Consider the following 18941-nt stretch of genomic DNA (forward strand, 5'->3'; position numbering starts at 1 on the left):
CCATTAAAACCATTTCAGAAAAGCCTGGCAAACTTCGTATGGCACGTATCAGGTTGCTGCCAGTTCAGTCCCTGCTCTTGAAGAAACTCCCTACAGGTGAAAGGCCTGACTCTGCTGCACGTTCAGTCTTCTCCTGTCTACTGAAACTGCTGGAGGAAGGCTACGGCCCTGGTTCACAGGAAGAATTTGTTCTCAAATTGCAAGACTGGGACCTTAGAGGTGATAATTCACGTATTCTAGTACACTTCCTAAGGCAGACTTTGAATGGTATTACTAAGATGTCTCAGCAGGGCAAGAATTCATCTGAAGCTGTAAAGCATCAATGTTTAACTCAAAAGGCTCTGCTATGGTTGGTACTCATGTTTAATGCAGTAGGGCAGTGTTAATAATGTTTATTCAGCATTTTCCAGATAAATACAATTCTGTTCCACAAGTAAACAATTTGTAAAAGTTTTTTTCCAGTTCAAGAGGGTGGGAGTTTGTGGCTGTTTTGTTTCTGAAGGTGTAAATTTGAATTTCACCTGTAGTAGCTCTGCAGCTGTACCATTACATTTCTGTCTGCCAAGCATGATTAGGTGATTGCAATTCCTATGGAGATAGGGACCTAAATTTTGAAGCCAGTGAATGACAGAAGCAGAAAAATAATCGTCAGCTGTTTAAGGGATCAGTGGTGATTTCATACTATTAATTCATTTGTTCTCTTAAAAATAAACCTCAGGTCCTGCAAAGCAAAATGTATAGTTTAGTTGTGTCATTCTTTTTAGACTTTGCCACAACTTAGTTCTCACAGGTGGCATGAGTCTCTCTGGACTAGATTTACTGCACAAGAAAACAACCCTGACTTTTACCGGGTGGGTGGACAGGAAAAAAAAAAACAACTTTTTGTCAGTCTTTTGTGTTGCAGCAGCTGGATTCGTTGCTGCTATGGCAACATACCACATGATGAGGTGTATTAGATTGCTCTGTGCGGAGCACGAGGGGGAAAATGAGCACAGCTCCTTGCTGAAGGTAAAGGTTATGCTGGTGTTTCTGCCGGAGAGCTGGGGAAGGTCAAATGCTCCAGTTCCCAGCACATGTGCTCTGTGAAGAAGTAGGGGTGCGTGGCAGTGTTAAACTGCAGAACCAGGTAAGGTACAACTGCATCAATTAACCTGAGGTCTTACCCTCCTCGGTGTGGCAGCAAAACTTCCCAGAGAGTCTTTTAGTTTTTCCAAGTGGTCTTTTTTAAAGTTACTTTGCTAACGTGACAGTGTGAATACACCGATAGTGGTTAAAACTGTTAGACAGACTGTCTTACTGCAGAGAGACCAGTCTTACAGATTAGGAGGTGTCAAGTCAGTGCAAAAGTGTATGTAGATTTTTGCTGTTGTTTCAGCTTTACTTTGAGGTGTTGAACAAGTTTTGGTTTTGTTACTATCTTCACAGTGGTCCAGAATATCTCTCTTCTCAGTCGGAATCTAGCGCTTTACCTACTTAGTGATTTTTATTATCAGTACTTTTTAACCATCTGATGTCTTTAGCATTTATTAACATTTCTTCCTCCCTCCCGATCAGCTGGGTTGTCTGGGTCTTCTTGGAAATGAATTTTCATATCATTTCCTCCTTCAGATTTTATGCTGCCTCCTTAAGTGTGGCGGTTTTGTTAACGCAGTTAAGCAAACTTCAGTGCACCTGTAAGGATGTGAAAGTGGAAACAGTGCCACAGGATATTATGGTTTTTACCCTGATAACCATTCATCTGTATACAGGTAAATAGGAATAGTTATTGTAAGCGTTGAATTTATCTGTTTGTTCAGACCCATATTAAACTTCAAAGAAAGATTTACTCTCCCATGTTCTCTATGCACTTTTTTATTTTGCTTTTACACATAATTAGGTTAAATGCAACAGGCTTTCAAGTAGCATCCATTAGGTGGAAGAAGACAGCAGTACTTTATAAAGGTGAAAAACTGAGGGACACAAACAGTAGTGGAGAGGATGGAGAGCAGGCCTGAAATTCAGGTTAGGTGGTTCAGTACTCTTCCTGCTTCCCATGAGGTGCTTCCAACATTTTGAATACTTCCTATTATCTGCAACTTAAAACATATTTCTACCTAACCACTGGCCTCCTGCGTGCTTCACCAAATGGTTGCTTTTCTCTTGTGACAGTCTAAAAGGTGGTTAAGAGCCTCAAACTTTTGCTTCATAGACGATTCTGCTTACACAGATACCAAAAGGCAGAGGCAGAAATCCAAGTGCTTTTTGTGCCACTTTAGGAAGAGTGGTGAGGTTAAAGACTCATATACTCCCTGGTTCTGTCAGAAAGCACAAGGCACACAGTATGGATGTCTGTGCAAAGCCAGCCCATAGGAAAGGCTCCAGCATGTTTTGTGGTAGACTGATATAAAATATAAGGAAAAAGTGGCCCGGCTCACTGCTTTTACATGGGGTGTAAGAAGGGTATGCAAATATGCAGTCCTTCCCCACTGCTCTTAAGTAAAAGATTTCAAGCAACCTCTCAGTTCCTCCAGATATATTTATATCCTGGGTGAGGCACTGTTTAAAAGCCCTCGTTGCCACTGTAGGCAAATGGGAAGCATTCCTGTGGAAGCTGAGGGCTGGTGTGAAGGTCAGCCTTTCCCCTCCACTCACCCTTTTTAGTGGTGAGAAGCGACACCCTGAGTTATGGTATAAGTTATGGTATAACTAATCCAAGTATAAGATATAGGCAACTTTTTGCCACAAGCAAAGAGCAAGTGTGCTTTATGTGACGCTGTAGGAACTGCATGGTGAGAGCTCAGATTTAAATGAGGCTTCTCCGGCTGTCATGAGGTGACCTTAACAGAGGTGAAAAAAGCAGCAGCCGTCCTGCCCATAGGCTCCCAGGAGAGGATTTGTGAGATAAAGAAGTGTATAAATGACCAGCCTGTTTGTGATCCCAGAACAAGACAGATTTGCAAGGAGTTGAGTTGTGATTCTTGAAAATGAGGATTTGGAAATCTTTGAAGGGGAAGAATAGCTGTACAAGGGAAAACTCAGGCAAAGTAGGACCATTATTTAGCTCGGATTCCACCAGTTCAAGCACAGCAAGGAAAATCCAGGTGAAATTATCAGAGCAATCAAAGAAGTTTAATCTATCTAGATTTAGGGACCTTGTTCAATTGGGTGAATGAGGAATCTAATTCAAACACCCAAGAGCTCTTTATCACTAATGCAGCACGTTCATTGTGGCCCAAAGCATAAGGCACCAGGGATGCAAGTGATTCATAGCATTGTATCACTAACCATCTAACTGACTGTCCCAGAGATGCACTAGGGGTGAATTTGTCCAGGGAATTCAAAAATTAAGGAATCTAGATAAAAGGAGACAAAATACCCCCCTAAAAAGTACTTCCCTCTCCCTGTGAGTTTCATTTGTCTTTGGAATCAGAGCTCTGGTGGTTTATTGCATTGAAAGCAGAAAAGGAAGTGACAGTCTTAGTTAGGGGCTTCATTCTTAAGCAACAACAACAAAACAAGATAGAAAAGGGTGTCTAGCTAGTCATCTTTGCTAGAGTAGCAAAAAGGTAAGAGATTATGGAAATATGGATATGGAAAATCATATTCTTGGTGAAGCCTGGTAAATAGAAGGAACATGAGCACTGTCAGCAAAAGGTAGTTTCCTTCACCAAAGGTTGTTCCTTTGCAAGGTATTCCTAGGATTATGTTAGCCTCTACAAATCTTCTTAAAGATGACAAACCTGGTCATGATTTGGTGATGAATAGCGTATTTTCAAGTATCACATTTTGTCCATTTTTAGGATCTGTGAGTAAATATGAACCTTCCCCCCTTGGACTTTTGTTCTACATACTTTCTGCTGTCACATTAATCCCATTGAATCTTTTATAAAACCTTCAAAACAAAGGACAGTATCTTATATGTCTATAGACTGCACAATTTATTAATACCCAGTGCTAACTGAAACCTCTGAAAGGTGCACTAAACCAAATTATAATTCTTTATAACATATTGGTACCTCTTGTACATGAACCAGATGAGAAATTCATGGAAGACTGCTAAAATGTGCTACTGTACCATCAGAATAATTTCACTGCACAATATTACTATTCAGATTTTACCCAGCATTATAACTATAACTCACTGATAATGTCAGCAAATTTATAAGAGGTATCTCATCTGCCTACTCCTACAGATTAAAATCACACAATTTATTAACATAATAACTTTTTACTAGTTTTGAATTCATGGAAAACAGCGGAAAAAACAAACTGACTCCACTGGAAAGAAAAAAAATAATCCATTGGACTGACATGAGTGTGTGTCAGCCTCTGAGAAGAAAGAAATCTAAGAAATCTGGGATCTTGATTACTAGGAATCCAAACAGACACAAAATGTTAAGGCTACGTAATATGATGTGTATATGCCTTGTATGCAAATAATAACGTAGGCAAAATTCCAATACGGAACAACTTGCAGTGACTAATAGATGTAGTAATATGTGCACCAGTAGGAGCAGGCCAGTCCCTCACTCAGCTGTCAGATGGCTGAGATATTTTTCTAGGGATAAATATGTACAATGATGGTTACAGTAGCAGATGCTAACTCTAGGAGCTTGGGCTCCACATCCAAATGTTCATCTGGCTCAAAACAAAATGGGCAAAAGTGTTTCCAAAGGGAGAGCTAACATCTCCAGGGCCACATCTCAGACCAAGAGTGGGTGTATTGACAGCAGTCCACGTGCAGGAGCCATGCTCTCAGGACCAGTTATTTCCAAAAGGTCCATCCACTTTAAGCATGCAAAATGGAGAATTAAAGAAATCTGTTCTCTTTGGAAGGAAGCCTGCTATGAAATCATCCCAGGAGAAGGTGATTCTGTTCTTCATAGAGCACGGGAGCTTGTGGCGTCAGGATGTTTATCCTGGATGTCTGGAGGGTTAGCTCCAATCAGTTCCCATTTCAGCTTTAAGGGTGTGCTGAAACAGGTCAAACACACACAACTTGTGGAAAATGAGGCTCTCACTCCTGGACTGCCATGGCCACTAAGCAAGGAAGGGTGGCTTCTGTTTGAATGTCTCAGGGAGAGATGTAAAGCTGCTACCTGGCCACATTTGTCTGTGGTCAAACTTCCTATAATTCTTCCTTTGAGGAACTTGCCTTCAATATTGCCAAGTCCCAAGTGCTCACAGATCACAAGTCTGTGCTGCAGAACAGTCATGAGATGTTAGAGCTACCCTACTTTCTGGCTCATTGCATGTTCTTTTCTGCAGTCGTGAACCGTGGAGAACTTCTAAGTTCACTGCAGAGCAAAAGAATCTGTTCAGCCTCCTGTACTACAGTTTGTTAAGGGAAAAGTGCCAAATGCTGCAACACCCTGAGAAGAGATCCCCTTTTCCTGCTGGAGCAGTAGAGGTACAGCTAGAAGAAAAGCTCTCTGAGGTGGGCAATTTGGGCATACAGTGGAGAGACCCTAAAACTTAGAGGCTCATTTGGGAATATGTGCAGATGATTACTTCCAGTGAGGAATTAACTTCCTTTGAAAGAAGGTGAAAACAGCTTCTTTAACCAACAGCTCAGGATGTCTGGTGGCTCTTGGAGATGTTAGGTCTTTGAGTGGAAAGGGAGCATAGCTTCTTCCTACAGATTTGTCCCCCAGTAAACCTGTACTGAGATAGCCTCTGGCTCTGAACATCAAAGACTACAGCTCCTATCCAGATCCTGTCCTAAGGAAAGCTCCTCTCTGTGATTCTATTACCTCCTCCCTCAGCTTCAGGCTATACTAATTAATTAGTCTACAACAAGACTCCTTCTCCCTCCCTGCTCATCCCATGTAACCTAACCCTCATATACATGCTTTCGTGTGTGCATATACACACAGACATACTTTGAGTGAGTCGTGCGTGTCAACAGATACAAATTATTGAGTTTGGGTTGAATTACTTTGGTTTTCATGATTTCCAAAGAGAAAAATGGCTGAAGAAAAGACTAAATTCCATGAGCTTTTTTGTTAAAGATAAGTGACGTAAGAAGTGCTATCACATTGTGTCAAGGAGAGTAAAACAGGTGCAAACTGCAAGTCTCCCCTAAATTAATAGCCAGGTAGCCTATTAATTGTGCCAACAGTGAAGTAACCGTGTCTGCCTCTGAGGGTGACCATCCCACACTCACCGCCAGCTGCAACCAAATGCTGGACTGCGAGCAACTGGATTTGCAGGGCTGAGAGGCAAAGTGCCACGTACCTACTAACTGTAATTAAGAATGTTATTTCTCACACATTTATGTCACGAGGTGAAGACTAAAAGCCTGTTAGCTGTCTTCAGTTACGGGTATTTTTGTGTGGAGCGCTGTTTAGAATGAAAAGTGGCAGATTAGACTTTCAAGCACCCTTTGACAACAGCAGTGAAGCTGAGGGTGCACCGAAGAATGCTAATACTGGAAAACTAGGAACATCTTGATTGTTAATTCTGCTGAAGTTAGCAGAGCAAAGCAGGAAAAAAAAAAGGTGTTTTTTTTTCCTTTTCATAACCCCTAGGCTTCATAAATGCATCACACTTCCTTATTGTCAGTTTGCTCGGGAAATCACTGCTGACATCTCACCTAAGAATTTATTATCATTCCAGTCAGGCTATCTTTCACTTATATTGAAGATCTCTTGGATTTTTACCAGCTTTAAATTATATTGAAAGTAGGCAGATGAACATTTAAATTAAAAGGTTAATTGAAACTGAAATATGGCACTGGCACAGTTAATTTGTTTCAGTTAAAATGTTTATTAGCTTAATCGAATATTTACAGAACCAAGGCAAAAAAAGTTGTGCATGTGTTTCCACACACACAAAAGTAAATGTACTTGTATTCAAAAGGTAAATAGCTACTGATAACCATTAAAACCAATAGTTTGTAAGAGTATATGTCCAAAAAATAGAACTTTTTTCTGTAGCCAAAGGCCAAATTTTTTATGGTTTCCTATCAGTCACCAGTTTCTTCTATGATTCTTTAGGATTTATGAGCACACTGAAGTCTTCAAAGGTGTCAAGAGAAAGAGCTTACGTTGTACAAATTCTTGGGCCAGGAAACACTGGTAAGGTCTTCTGCCTGACAGAAGATGACCAAATATATTCTCTTGTCTTTTTTGTGGACCTTTGGATACTGACCAGGAAGATCCTTGTGAGGAAGAGCTGTTAGAGAAATCTCTCTGCTTTTTATTTTCCCTAATTGGAGAGGGGTCAGGCTCTGTTGGTGACAGGAAAGGAAAACAGTGATTCATTCTGGCTTTCCTGGAAGAAAACAGATTTCATTTAGTTGGCTTTTCCTCGGTGCCTAATTTAACAGCCCAATCAAATGAAGATTATTTTTTTTCCTTTGAAAGAACTGTATTCCCAATCTAGGGGGCAAATTCAACAGCAATAGTAACATCAAAATTAAACTAATCAGATTATGTCTGTATGAACACAAATGGTTTTTCAGAGAGAGCAAGTGCTTGCAGTATGTTCCAAAATAAGGAGTAACACATTATTTGGAATATGTTTAAACATGAAAAATGTGCTTTAATGGGATTATTTTAAAGAAGTTTATGTTTGAAAACATCTAAGCTTAATAAAAATGATGTTGTGTAATTTTCTATTCAAAGAAATGTTATGGCCCTAAATAGCAACACAAATGGATTATTTATTTTTTTTTTATATCTACTAGATGGACTATTTTAAATTCTACTTTATCCCCTGTATTAGTTTTCTGACAGGATTTCCATCATCAGGCTTTAGGGAATACACTTAAGCGCTGAGGTCTTGAAACTATGGTAATTCTTAATCTTTAGCAAGTAACCAGTTAGACCTCATTGGCTTTGTGGCATTCAAACCTGTCTTCAGATCTCACTAGGTATTTTGCCCATTATAGCATCTTCTTCAGTTATACAGATGGATATGCTGGGAGAGTATCTTACCAAAAACACCAGTGTGTGACAAGTGGGAAGGGCGCTTTTATCCCCCAACATGATTTTGTGAGTTTATGCATCTCAGCGGCACTGCGGGAGAGGAGAGAGTAGGTGGTCTTGGGCAGTGAGGTGGACGCGAAGGTCAGGATGCCTCCTTTTTTCCATGGAAGGGTGGCTTCAGCTCTCTTCAAAGAGTATTATCCCACCCTATAACTAGCTGCGTCAGTTCTGAGCAACTTCAGAAGCCAACTTTTTCAAGGTGGCTTGAGAAACAAAGCCTAGTCCTTTGGCCTCTAATCAAAAGAGTCAAACTGTTTGATTTTGATGATCGTTTTTTTGGATGATGGTCACCCAGCAGGTACGAGGTGCCCAAATGCTTCTCTGGCGCATTGCTTCAAAGGGATGCGTTGTTCATGAGTAGATTGACCAAAAATACCTGGTTTTCAGGTTTTATTCCGTGAGCCTGTTGTGCTTGTTCCATGTTAGAAACTTAACTGTCGACCTCTGAAAACTCTGTGTGTGAAGGTACAATTCAGTGCCTTCAGTGGGCTTTGGAAATGCTTCCAACACCTTAGTGTGAAGGGCACTGCTAGGTACCCCTCAGCTTCCAGGCTGTATGTTCATTGCATTTCCCTTCTCCTATGGTATTCTTACTGCCTTCCCCTGCCTGCCTTGCCGCTGCCTTCTTTCCCATCTGTCCATCCTCACTGCCTATATGCACTTTTTTGCCTCTGTGGTGCTATTCCTTGGAGCAGACTCTCATTTTCTAATGGCCAGATGCTCTTCCTTCAAACCTGTCCTTTAACATTTATGCAAGGAATCTCTTTTTCTAGCTCTCATCACCAATAATCCTTGCACCTTTTCATTGCCTTAACTTGTTTCTCTATGTCTTGTCTGTGTCTGTCCTGGTTTTGGTGGCAAGTTTTTCCTGTGTTCGCAAAGCGCTAGTTACCTGTATGATTCTTATTGAGTGTTGATTGTTACCAAGCATTGTGGCTGCAATTATGTTTACACTTGCCGATGTTATTCAGAGTTATTAATTGGACTTCACACACACTCTTTCATAGTGTTGCTTTGTGCCTGATAAAGCAACCTATTTGGTGTCCTGCGTGTCTGATTGAAACAAGGCATTGCTAGAGCCCAGCACTTCCTTGTTCTCTGTTAGGGGAAAAGTACTGAAACCGAGGAGCTTTCCCTCGGCTAGACCTTTCCCATAATGAAGCCCATGTCATTCTTCTCCTGAAGAGAAGCTGTTCTCTGGAGAGGCTGTGAGCAAAGTGTGTGTCTTGATCCACCTGCAGTGGATGTTTATATGGCTGCCTTGTTTGCACTGCTGGGCTTCACCAGGTGGCCACTGGGCACCAAGTGAATTTTGAGCTGTCAGCCTCAGTGGCCTTCCATCCTGATATGGAACGTGACATCTGGAGGTGGTGGGGGCTGTGGCACCAGGTCTGGGCCCTTGTCTCAGGAACACTGACAAAGGCTGGTAGGGGCATTCCCTAAAAATGCATAATACTTATTTCTGAAGTACCCCTATGTGCTCATATCCTAGAGACTGGGAAACTCCTTCCCTAACTGCTGAAATAATGTGAAATAGGGAAACAAGTCTGGTTTCTGCACCTTGAACACTGAACAATGATCTTTGGAAAGGAAAATCTGTGGGTGAATGAGAGAAGGTGATGGTGGGGGATCGTGAGCACACAGACGGGGGACTACGTGCTTGCAAAAGAGGAAACCCATTACTGCTGCACCATGCATAAGGAGATGAAACCAGCTCCTGCTGTGCCGCCTTTTTCATGTTGCTGCTGCACCTCACTGCTGAGTCTCCTTTTCAGAGTGATTTTATTACAGTGATATGTTAAATGCAGGAAAATGACGTAATCCTGAGCCATGATTAGAAACTGAAGAAGGAGGATGTTTTAAGCTAGCCATTAGTAGGGGGGGTTTCTCCCAATTGGCAATGTAAAAATCTGTAAATCACATAAATAATCTAAAGGACTAAAAGCAGAATGAAATAATTGTTCATTTTGGGTCAGGTTTGGTTTTTAAGAGCCTAAGCGTAATTATTGTGGCACAAGGGACCTTTTAATGATTTTAAAGCAGACAGAGCTGGCTGCAACAGTAAAACTTGTGCCTTGGAAGCAGCAAGCACGCTGGGCTGGGCGAAGTGGTGAGGCAGAGTCCCATGAGCTGGAGCTTCACCAGCTTAGACTTGCGATGGGACTGGGTGGTTGCAGGCTCGGGTAAGTGTAACAGCCTTCCAGCTGTCAGGGGAAAAAAGATTATTCCCCTCCGTTTTCTTTAAATGCCTGAGTTTATGACAAATATACACTAAACCACCACTTTTTACAAAAGAAGTAAGAGTTCTAAGTCAAAAGCTGAAAAAGAGGATCTTCCTTGCATGAAAAATTGTGACTCATCGCACTCAGCCTGTGTATGGCCAACAGTGAAGTGTGCTTTTCTTGGGGCTTTTTTTCCAGCTTGCTCTCTGCTGCCTCTCAGTTAAACAAGGGGCACATCTCAGCACATATAACTGAGCTGCATGGAGAGAGAGCAGTGATTTAAAACTACTGAGTCTTTTTTTTGTAAGGCAAAGTATGCATCAGGTAGGTGCAGAAATAGATCTCGCAGTTTAGAAATAGGTTTTGAATAACAGAACATACGAGGCCCTTAAGTTTTGGGTGAAGTTCAAAGAAACCCTTCCAGAAAGCCAATTCAGAATTTAGCCAGGCCATTCTGGAGTTTAATCAGCAGTCCACCAGTGTGATTAGTTTTAGCTCAGAAAACATTCTTCAGTTTGGGGTGTGACTTGGTAATATAGAGAACAGCTACAGATCTGAAAATAGTGACACAAGAAGCAGAAAGTGCCTTTGCTCCCTTTTACTAAGCTCACATCTCTATTTTGAATTCTGACCAAAACCCAGGATAATACAAAGTTGTAAACAGAATAAGGACAACTAAAGTTTTATGTGTAAATGCTGATTTCTAATGGAAATAAAATACACAGTATCTTTTAAATTGAGTGCTGCCACATGAGGGAATATGTCTTCATAATGATACGTCTGATCTTGAGTTAACTGTGAACCCAGGACATTAATATTGTGCAATCGTAACTGTTGGAAGGGGATAGTAAAAATTTGAAGTCCCCATTCCAGTTTCTGAAACTCTGATCTTTTAGGGAAGTAATACCAGGGCTGTTAAGTGCATTCTACCTGGGAAAATGCTAATCCATCTTCCCTTCCACTACAGCTGGTCAGATGCGAACAGAAAGGTCCCACTGGTGTGCTGGAGGCAGAACTCTGCCGTCTTCAACATACTCCATCTGGCTTTTGCAGCTCCTTGTGAAGAGCAGGACCGTGTGAGCTACTGCTAATTAGAGTCCTGTCCCTTTAAATTCCTGTTGTATCAAGTGAAAAATTGGTATATAAAAACACCTGCAGGTCAGGAAGAAGAGTTTAAGTGGTTATGCCTGCATTTAAAATAACTTTTCCCCACCACCACGATTTATTGTATAAAAAGAGCCAATATTGTAAACCTCTCTCTTGTGGGAGTGTCCCACACAATCTCTGTGCCTATTCATCCTGTCTTTTCTATATTCACTGTTTGGTAGTTACACTTTTCCTATCAAAATTCTGGAGAGCTAAAGGATAGATTACTTTCACTGAAATCAGTGACTGAAATTATTACATCAAGGTCATTAGGTTAATTTCGTATCTTTGTAAAACAGCATATAATTTTAAATCCAAAATTATCTGAAGTGGATAAAGATGTGGAAAAAATGAGCTGATATAATGATGCGTAAAATCTCCCATCAGTATTTCACATCTGCCACTTAACACACGATTGTGTGGTTTATAACGAATGCCACTTTTTTCGTTGAGAATCTTACAGTAATTAAAGAACAGAAGATTGTTGATCCACACATTGCCATCATTCATTGCTTATCAATTGTTATTTCTGATGTTGCTGTTCTGTTGTCTTGATTCCACCTTGATTGGGAGTCTGTTCACATTACAATTTAACCTTGCAGCATTCTAATTTTAACACTGCAACACTACAAAATAGACAAACATACAGACTAGGCTCTGTTTTCAAAAGACGATGTTTATTTTCATTGCCCAGCTTGATTTTTGGGGGGAGAATGAGAACTCTTCCTTTGTGAAAGGCAGACACCTAATGGACATCTTACAATATATCCAGAAATAGAGGTATCCTAAATCACAGGTTACTTCTGAAAACACAAGCCATTATGGCTAAAATTAAACATAGGTAAAATCCTGGCAAAATCGACTTCATTGTTACTGAAAGTCAATGAAAGTCTTTCCATTGATTTAAGTGGAACTGGGATTAAGCTATTTTATATAGAAGATTAAGAGCTTTTACTGTTTTCACATGCAGACATGTGCACCCTTTCTATTCCCTTCTCTGCTCTAAATGTACTGTGCGGGAAAAGAGCCACTTAAAAGTTCACAACCTTTAGGCAAGGTGGCATGCCAGCAGTGGAGAAGCATTAAGCTGTGCAGGACAAGCATGGCTGCGCACCTCAGCCAGCGCCTTTAGTTCCCAAACGAGAGGGTATTTCACTTGACAGGGCTGCAGCAAAAACTCCAGGTAGCTTCCAACAGGCTTCAACTCCCAGTGTTAAAAGCAGAAATTTCAGACATTTTGTTTTTGAGGTTTTTTGAGGTCAGTGCAAGACATTTTCCATAAGATGGTTTTCAGGCTGCATTTGTGAAAGTATATTGTTATAGCAACTTAATATCTCGGATATCAACTCAAGGGAGTAAGTCTGCCGCAAGTTATGCCATAGCAATACTCAGAGTAAATGACTTCTGACTTTTAAAAGTGCTTGTTTCCATGCCCTTTCTCTGTGTGTCAGAAATCTGAGGAGCAGGGACCAGTGTGAGGTCTGTCTTGTTCCAGGTGTTGATCCTGAGGGAAACTGCCTGGGGGCCTCCAAGCAGTGGAGCAAGTAGTGGTGAGTTGGACTAGGGAAGTGATCGTTCCCCTGTACTCGGCACTGGTGAGGCCCCACCTTGAGTACTGTGTCCACTTTTGGGGCTCTCACCACAAAAAAGACATTGAGGTGCTGGAGCAGGTCCAGAGAAGGGCAACGAAGCTGGTGAGGGATCTGGAGAACAAGTCTTATGAGGAGCGGCTGAGGGAGCTGGGGTTGTTTAGCCTAGAGAGAAGGAGGCTGAGGGGAGACCTTATCACTCTCTACAACTACCTGAAAGGAGGTTGTAGAGAGATGGAGGTCGGTCTCTTCTCCCAAGTGACAGGCAATAGGACAAGACGAAATGGCCTCAAGTCGCACCAGGGGAAGTTTAGACTGCATATTAGGGAGAATTTTTACACTGAAAGGGTTATTAAGCATTGGAACAGGCTGCCCAGGGAAGTGGTTGAGGCACCATCTCTGGAGACATTTAAAAGATGGGTAGACATAGCACTTAGAGATATGGTTTAGTAATGTTTTTTGTCAGAGTTAGGTTGATGGTTGGACTCAATGATCTGAAAGGTCCCTTCCAACCTAGGCAATTCTATGATTCTATAAGTACTATTACATTTTACAGTGGACATCCTTAAGAAAGAATCAGGGCTTGTACCAGGATGCCATGTTTTCAAAATAAAATTTGCAGCATTTGCTGCAGCCAAGAGAAATTTGCCACAATATTTTGCTCCAGTACTCATGGTAACTCTGGCCAGGAGCCCTCAAACACAAATCTCTGAAGTGTCTGCTCTTCGTCTTTCATGGCAAAACTTTGGCCGAGCCCCTGAAAAAAACTAAATCCTTTATTTCAAAGAGCAAACATTTACTTTCCCACACGATTACCTGCCTGGAATACAAGAGAACTGTTTACTGAAAAAAAAAAAACAAATAAATGACATTTTTCTTTTTTAAAGTCACCCTGTAAAAAGGATGAGAAGTGTAAGCTAAAGTCCCTTTCTTTCCAAATCTGTATTTTTTTCCCCAGAAATATCAGCATAAACTGATGCATATACTGAACTTTGCATTTGTTGTAGATCTGTGACTTCAAGAACAAGGGAAACACCTTTGTACCAGGACAAAAACAGTCCAGGTGCGGTATCTTGCCTGGAAGGCCAGGAAATCTGTGTAGAAATCTTTTTCATGGATAGGGATATAGCAGAAAAGATTATTCAGAGTAGCTGTTGCCCGCAGCAAGCTTAAAAGGTTTAATCTTAAAAGGTTTTCTGTCCCATATACATTCAGGTGTTATCTGTTTTACAGTCAGTGTTTGCAATACTAGGGAAACAAATATAAAGCAAACTCACTTTTATCCTGATGTAACCAAACGTGTGCAGATGTGATCTCTGTTTGTTTGGTGTGCGTGAGGAGAATGGGAACAGCTTTTCTTTGGACGTTGGAGAGAGTACCATATTTGGGGTTTTTTCTAATCCTTCGCCATATCAAAAACAGAGCAGTCAAGACAAAGATTATGTGGTGTGTCTTTTTGATCCCAGCAAATATATTATTCAGGTCTGATAAGGTGAGCTTTTTAACAAATGTTTGTACCTAGCTTTTCTGTTGAAACTTGAGAGGTAAACAGAAAACATTCTGTATGGAGCGTTGGATTTCATGCTCAGTATTCTTCCTCTTCAGAGTAACTCGCATAAAACTGTCCTAGGATCCAAGTTTCCAACATTGGTCAAGAGTTCGGCTGATGCCATGAACTGTTGCTGGCTGATGCAGCAACTTCCAGGGGCTTTAAAATGTTGATTCTCCAACTTGTTTAAGTGCATTAGTTAATCATGTGTATGTAGTTTTACAGTTTTGTAAATTTATGATCTTACAAAATTTTAAGTTTTTTAATGATTTCTAGCCTCCCCCTCAAGTTACTGACCATTTCAGTTAGCACAATTTCAGCAGATGATTCAGAAGAAAGAAAATTTAGCTATTTGTGTCTCAACCTGGAGTATTTTCCTTATATAGCTAACATGATTTTCAAAAAAAACATACTGGTTTTCTTCGTAATTCAAGATCTTAGATGAAAATAAAGTTTGAAGGGATCCTGTTACATTTCTTTTGCCCTCGTTATTTTGACCTTATTAATGCTGCAGGTTATTTATAGCTCCATGACTGCTCTGTTAAAACCTTCGCAGGCAGACTTGACTCTATCAGAAACTGCGTATTTGAAAGACTTCCAGGGTTGCTGCTACTTCCGAGTAGGATCTGCTCCACCCTGGCTTCTCATGGACCCTTTGGGGCTTCTGCTCTGGGAAGCCCTGCTGATGTAGCCAGCTCATATGACTGGCATCCAAATGCTTACCTTCAGAAGTGCCACCCTGTAGTATTCTTCTCCCTCACCCAAATCTCTGTGATGTTGTGCATTGGATGATACAACCTGAAATAGCCTGTTGCTGATATAGTGAGGAATGACTGGCACTTGATACAAACAAATCTCCTGGCATTGGAGACTGCCAGTGGAAATCCTTTCAGTGCCTCTGTGGAAAAATGAGGTGCACACAAGGAACACCACCAAAAGGCCTTCCTTTGCCAAATATTTCAACACTTTACAGCATGTAAGTCTGTTCCAAGCAAAGGTATTTGTCCCCTCTGTCTGCTATACAAATAGGATTGAGTAGCAAAATTGTAAATAAAATAAGTAAAATAAAATTGTAAGCACTCGAGAAAAAGCCTCTCTGGCTCTTTCAAGTCCCCTTTTCAACTCATTTGTGTTGTAAAACTGCACTTCCACAGGCTTGCTTAGAACCAGGCCTGCAGATAAATATTTACCCAATAGATTTTGTTAAATCTGTTTCAGTGCCTCTGGAAATTAATTCACACCTCTAATTCCTAAATACCCTTTGCCTCTGGGCATCTGTAGTGAAATGCAGATATTAGAAGAGCTGAAATAGAGTTGAGATAACTGATAACCTGAGTCAATAGGCAATGGATTGAGAAGACAGAATGATCCTTTGTCTCTCCAGGGCTTGGAAGTGGAAATTTTTGAGCTGAAAAGCCAGGCTGGACTGGGGTATTTCAGGTCCTTCAGGTGGTGCTTGAGAAGGATTTTCAGTTGTGTTGTCAGGCTTCCTGCACCCTCCAGGTCAGCTCCAGCCCTTCACAAGTTGGATCTCCCAGAGAGAAAGCGATGCACGTGGAGAGGTGCCACCACCTCCTGCAACAGAGGGAGAGTTGAAGAGGAAAGGCAGGCTCTTCTGTGGGAAATCAGCAGCAGCACATGGTGACAGCCTGCACAAGTGGAAGGACACTGTCTTCCTGGAAGTGCCTTGGTTAAGGGATAACAAAAAGCCCTGGTCAGCTGAATCAAAGCCTCTCTAAGACCCTCAGCCATGCAATGGGTTGTATTCAGTCTCCTTGACAGAACAGGCCAGACACAGGTTGGGAGAAGCTAAGGGTTGGCCACTCACCTCACCAGAAGCTATAGCAGATAATCTCACCCATTTTTCTTGGCTGCTCGGTGTATTACGCTTTGTTAATTCATCTCACTTCTTGGTCCTGCCCTTCTTCTGCATAGACCTCGTTCTGTGCTGCTGAAATGCTTTTGCTTTTCCTGATGACTTTGGTGCAGCACTGTCTTGCTCTTGATCCTGCTACACAAGATGCACCTGGTTTCCTGATGTGGAGCCCCAACTCGGACCACATCTGCCCCTAGACCTGGGCTTCTTATATTCTTGCTTCTCAGGTTTCTGATCCTGAGTGGTTTTGACTTGGCTACCTGGGTATAGTTTGGTCCCTAGCTCTTCAAAGCCAATACCTCATAATAGTGCCTTGTGACAGCAGAGCAAGGCTGACCGTTGTTTCTTCTTCCATCAGAAGGATGCCAGACTGTAGGACATTCACCACATCTCTTGAGAGACTGTCCACAGCTTACTACATCTTTCACTTCAGAGTTCCCCTGTCGAGATTGGACATTTTCTATGTTTAAATATCATTCCTTTTATTCGTAATTAAACCCTTTGTATCATACCTAATAATTCTTTCCACTACATGAAGAGCAGATAGCTATTTTATTCCCAGCTCATCAGCATTTAACAAAACTGTATAGATCTGATGTAATTCTTTTCCCAGAAATCAGACCCTCCGGTCTCCACCCTCTGAGTATTTCCCCATCTCTCCTTCTCGCTCCTTGCGCTTTGTCAATAGCTTCCAGACAACTTGGTGCCTAAACCAGAATGTAACAGTTGAGTGTGGTTGAGCCAGAGCCAAACGAAGGGAGAAGGTCTCTTACTTCCTGCTCTGATGTGGTACATTTGATAAGGCAGACCAAAAATACTCAGAAGAGTATTAGACATGGTCTCAGAATTAAGCAAATGACACTTGAGGTGCTAATGCACTTATTCTCATTTTCAAATATCATTAAGCAGCTTAGTTTAAATCTGCTTATTACCAACTTAAACTACTTCAATTTAAGTGCCTCTGGACCAATTTAAGGATCGTATCCATCTGCCAGCGTGGTTCAAACTGGACATGGTTTTGTCAAGGGGGTGTGTGTCACTTCTAACTAACATGGACTTCTCGGTTTCAGTTTCTGTTGTTCTCTGAAGTAAGCTGGTCGTCGCTTTCAAAGCGGTCATTTGGCATGCAGTCAGAGCATCACACCATCGAGCTGGTTGCTGGCTCAGCAAAGGGCTCGTTGTACCCAGTGCCTCTGAGGCTGGAAGTGGTCTGTAGCTGCCTGCTCGTTGTAATTACCTAGGTAAATGTGCCTCTCACCTGTGACAGTCACTTCAAGTACATTTTCTTGTCAAAATTCAAGCCTAGCGAGGTTACTGCTCTCTGAGAGGATTCATGTAATACCCTTGCTCTTGTGGCACAATTGGCAGTGCCCTTGCAGTAGCCACGAATACCCCAGCAGCTCTGGCTGGGGTGCACCCACTGGGCTTCTGTGGTACATGGTTACGGGTGGTCAGTACTTGATACTGAATGTATAGAATCATGGAATGGTTCAGGTTGGAAGGGACCTTAAAGATCATCTAGTTCCAACCCCCTGCCATGGGCAGGGACACCTCCCACTAGACCAGGCTGCTCAAAGCCCCATCCAGCCTGGCCTTGAACACTTCCAGGGATGGGGCATCCACAGCTTCCCTGGGCAACCTGTTCCAGTGCCTCACCACCTTCACAGTAAATAATTTATTTCTAATATCTAATGTAAATCTATGCTCTTTCAGTTTAAAACTGTTACCCCTTGTCCTATCATTACACTCCCTGATAAGGAGTCCCTCCCTATCTTTCCTATAGGCCCCCTTTAAGTACAGGAAGGCTGCTATAAGGTCTCCCCAAAACCTTCTCTTCTCCAGGCTGAACAATCCCAGCTCTCTCAGCCTGTCTTCATAACTGTCTGTATCTGTACAGCGTTTTGTTTGTTCAGAACCAAAGCATTTCACAGGTACTCTCTCCCAGAATATATCGCTCCTTGCAAGCTGCTGGAGGCCCTAATGCCCCATGCTTTTCTATAGGATGTCTCTTTTTTTTGGCGCTGACCATCCGTTCCCCCTCTTCTGTTGGCTGTGAGCTTCTCCGATGGTTGATGGCAGCTGGTTTTTGGTGACCGGTCTTTTTGAAATACCTGTGTAACTGTGGTGGATCCTGGAAACGGCACCTTCACAGCTGTGAGTTCACTGATTGGGGTTGCTCCACGGAGTGGTTTTTGGGGCGGTTCTCCTAGAAATGCTGTCTTGTGTGGTCTTTGAAAAAAAACTCCTACTGAATGCAACCACGACACAAGGACAGGGAAGTCCTTATTCATTCATTGACTAGCCTCACTGAAGTCCACAGCAGTTCTCTCAGAGTAAAAAATACTCTGCACAGGTGAAGATGTTGGCTTGAGACCAGTAATTCCTCCTGGCTATGGGAGACATACAGCACGTAAAGCATTCATCTTCCATTATGGCTTTATGTGTGCATTTAAATGTAAACTATTGGTATTGTATTAAATGCGTGTAGAATAATAGACTTCAGCAGAAATAGAAGGAAAATGAGACCTTTGCAAAGGAAAGAGGTGTTGAAAAATTTGTTCCAGGAAGTTTAGTCTTTGGCAGAACGTG

General features: G+C 41.8%; 1 protein-coding gene across 39 annotated transcripts in view; it reads left to right on the forward strand.

Annotated features, from left to right (window-relative positions):
• DTNA (dystrobrevin alpha) overlaps positions 1–18941 on the forward strand; it is a 224159-nt gene that overhangs the window by 97668 nt on the left and 107550 nt on the right. Inside the window, exon 1 of one of the 39 annotated variants that reach the window (XM_074576944.1) lies at positions 1108–1126. The exons of 37 other annotated variants lie outside the window; for them this stretch is intronic. The gene's annotated coding sequence lies outside the window, so the exon portion shown is untranslated. Of the gene's footprint in view, positions 1–1107; positions 1127–7038; positions 7059–18941 lie in introns of those variants that run through there. One more of the 39 variants, XM_074576943.1, reaches the window with a different exon arrangement.

Source organism: Larus michahellis, chromosome 2, assembly GCF_964199755.1.
Source record: "Larus michahellis chromosome 2, bLarMic1.1, whole genome shotgun sequence".
Taxonomy (NCBI): domain Eukaryota; kingdom Metazoa; phylum Chordata; class Aves; order Charadriiformes; family Laridae; genus Larus; species Larus michahellis.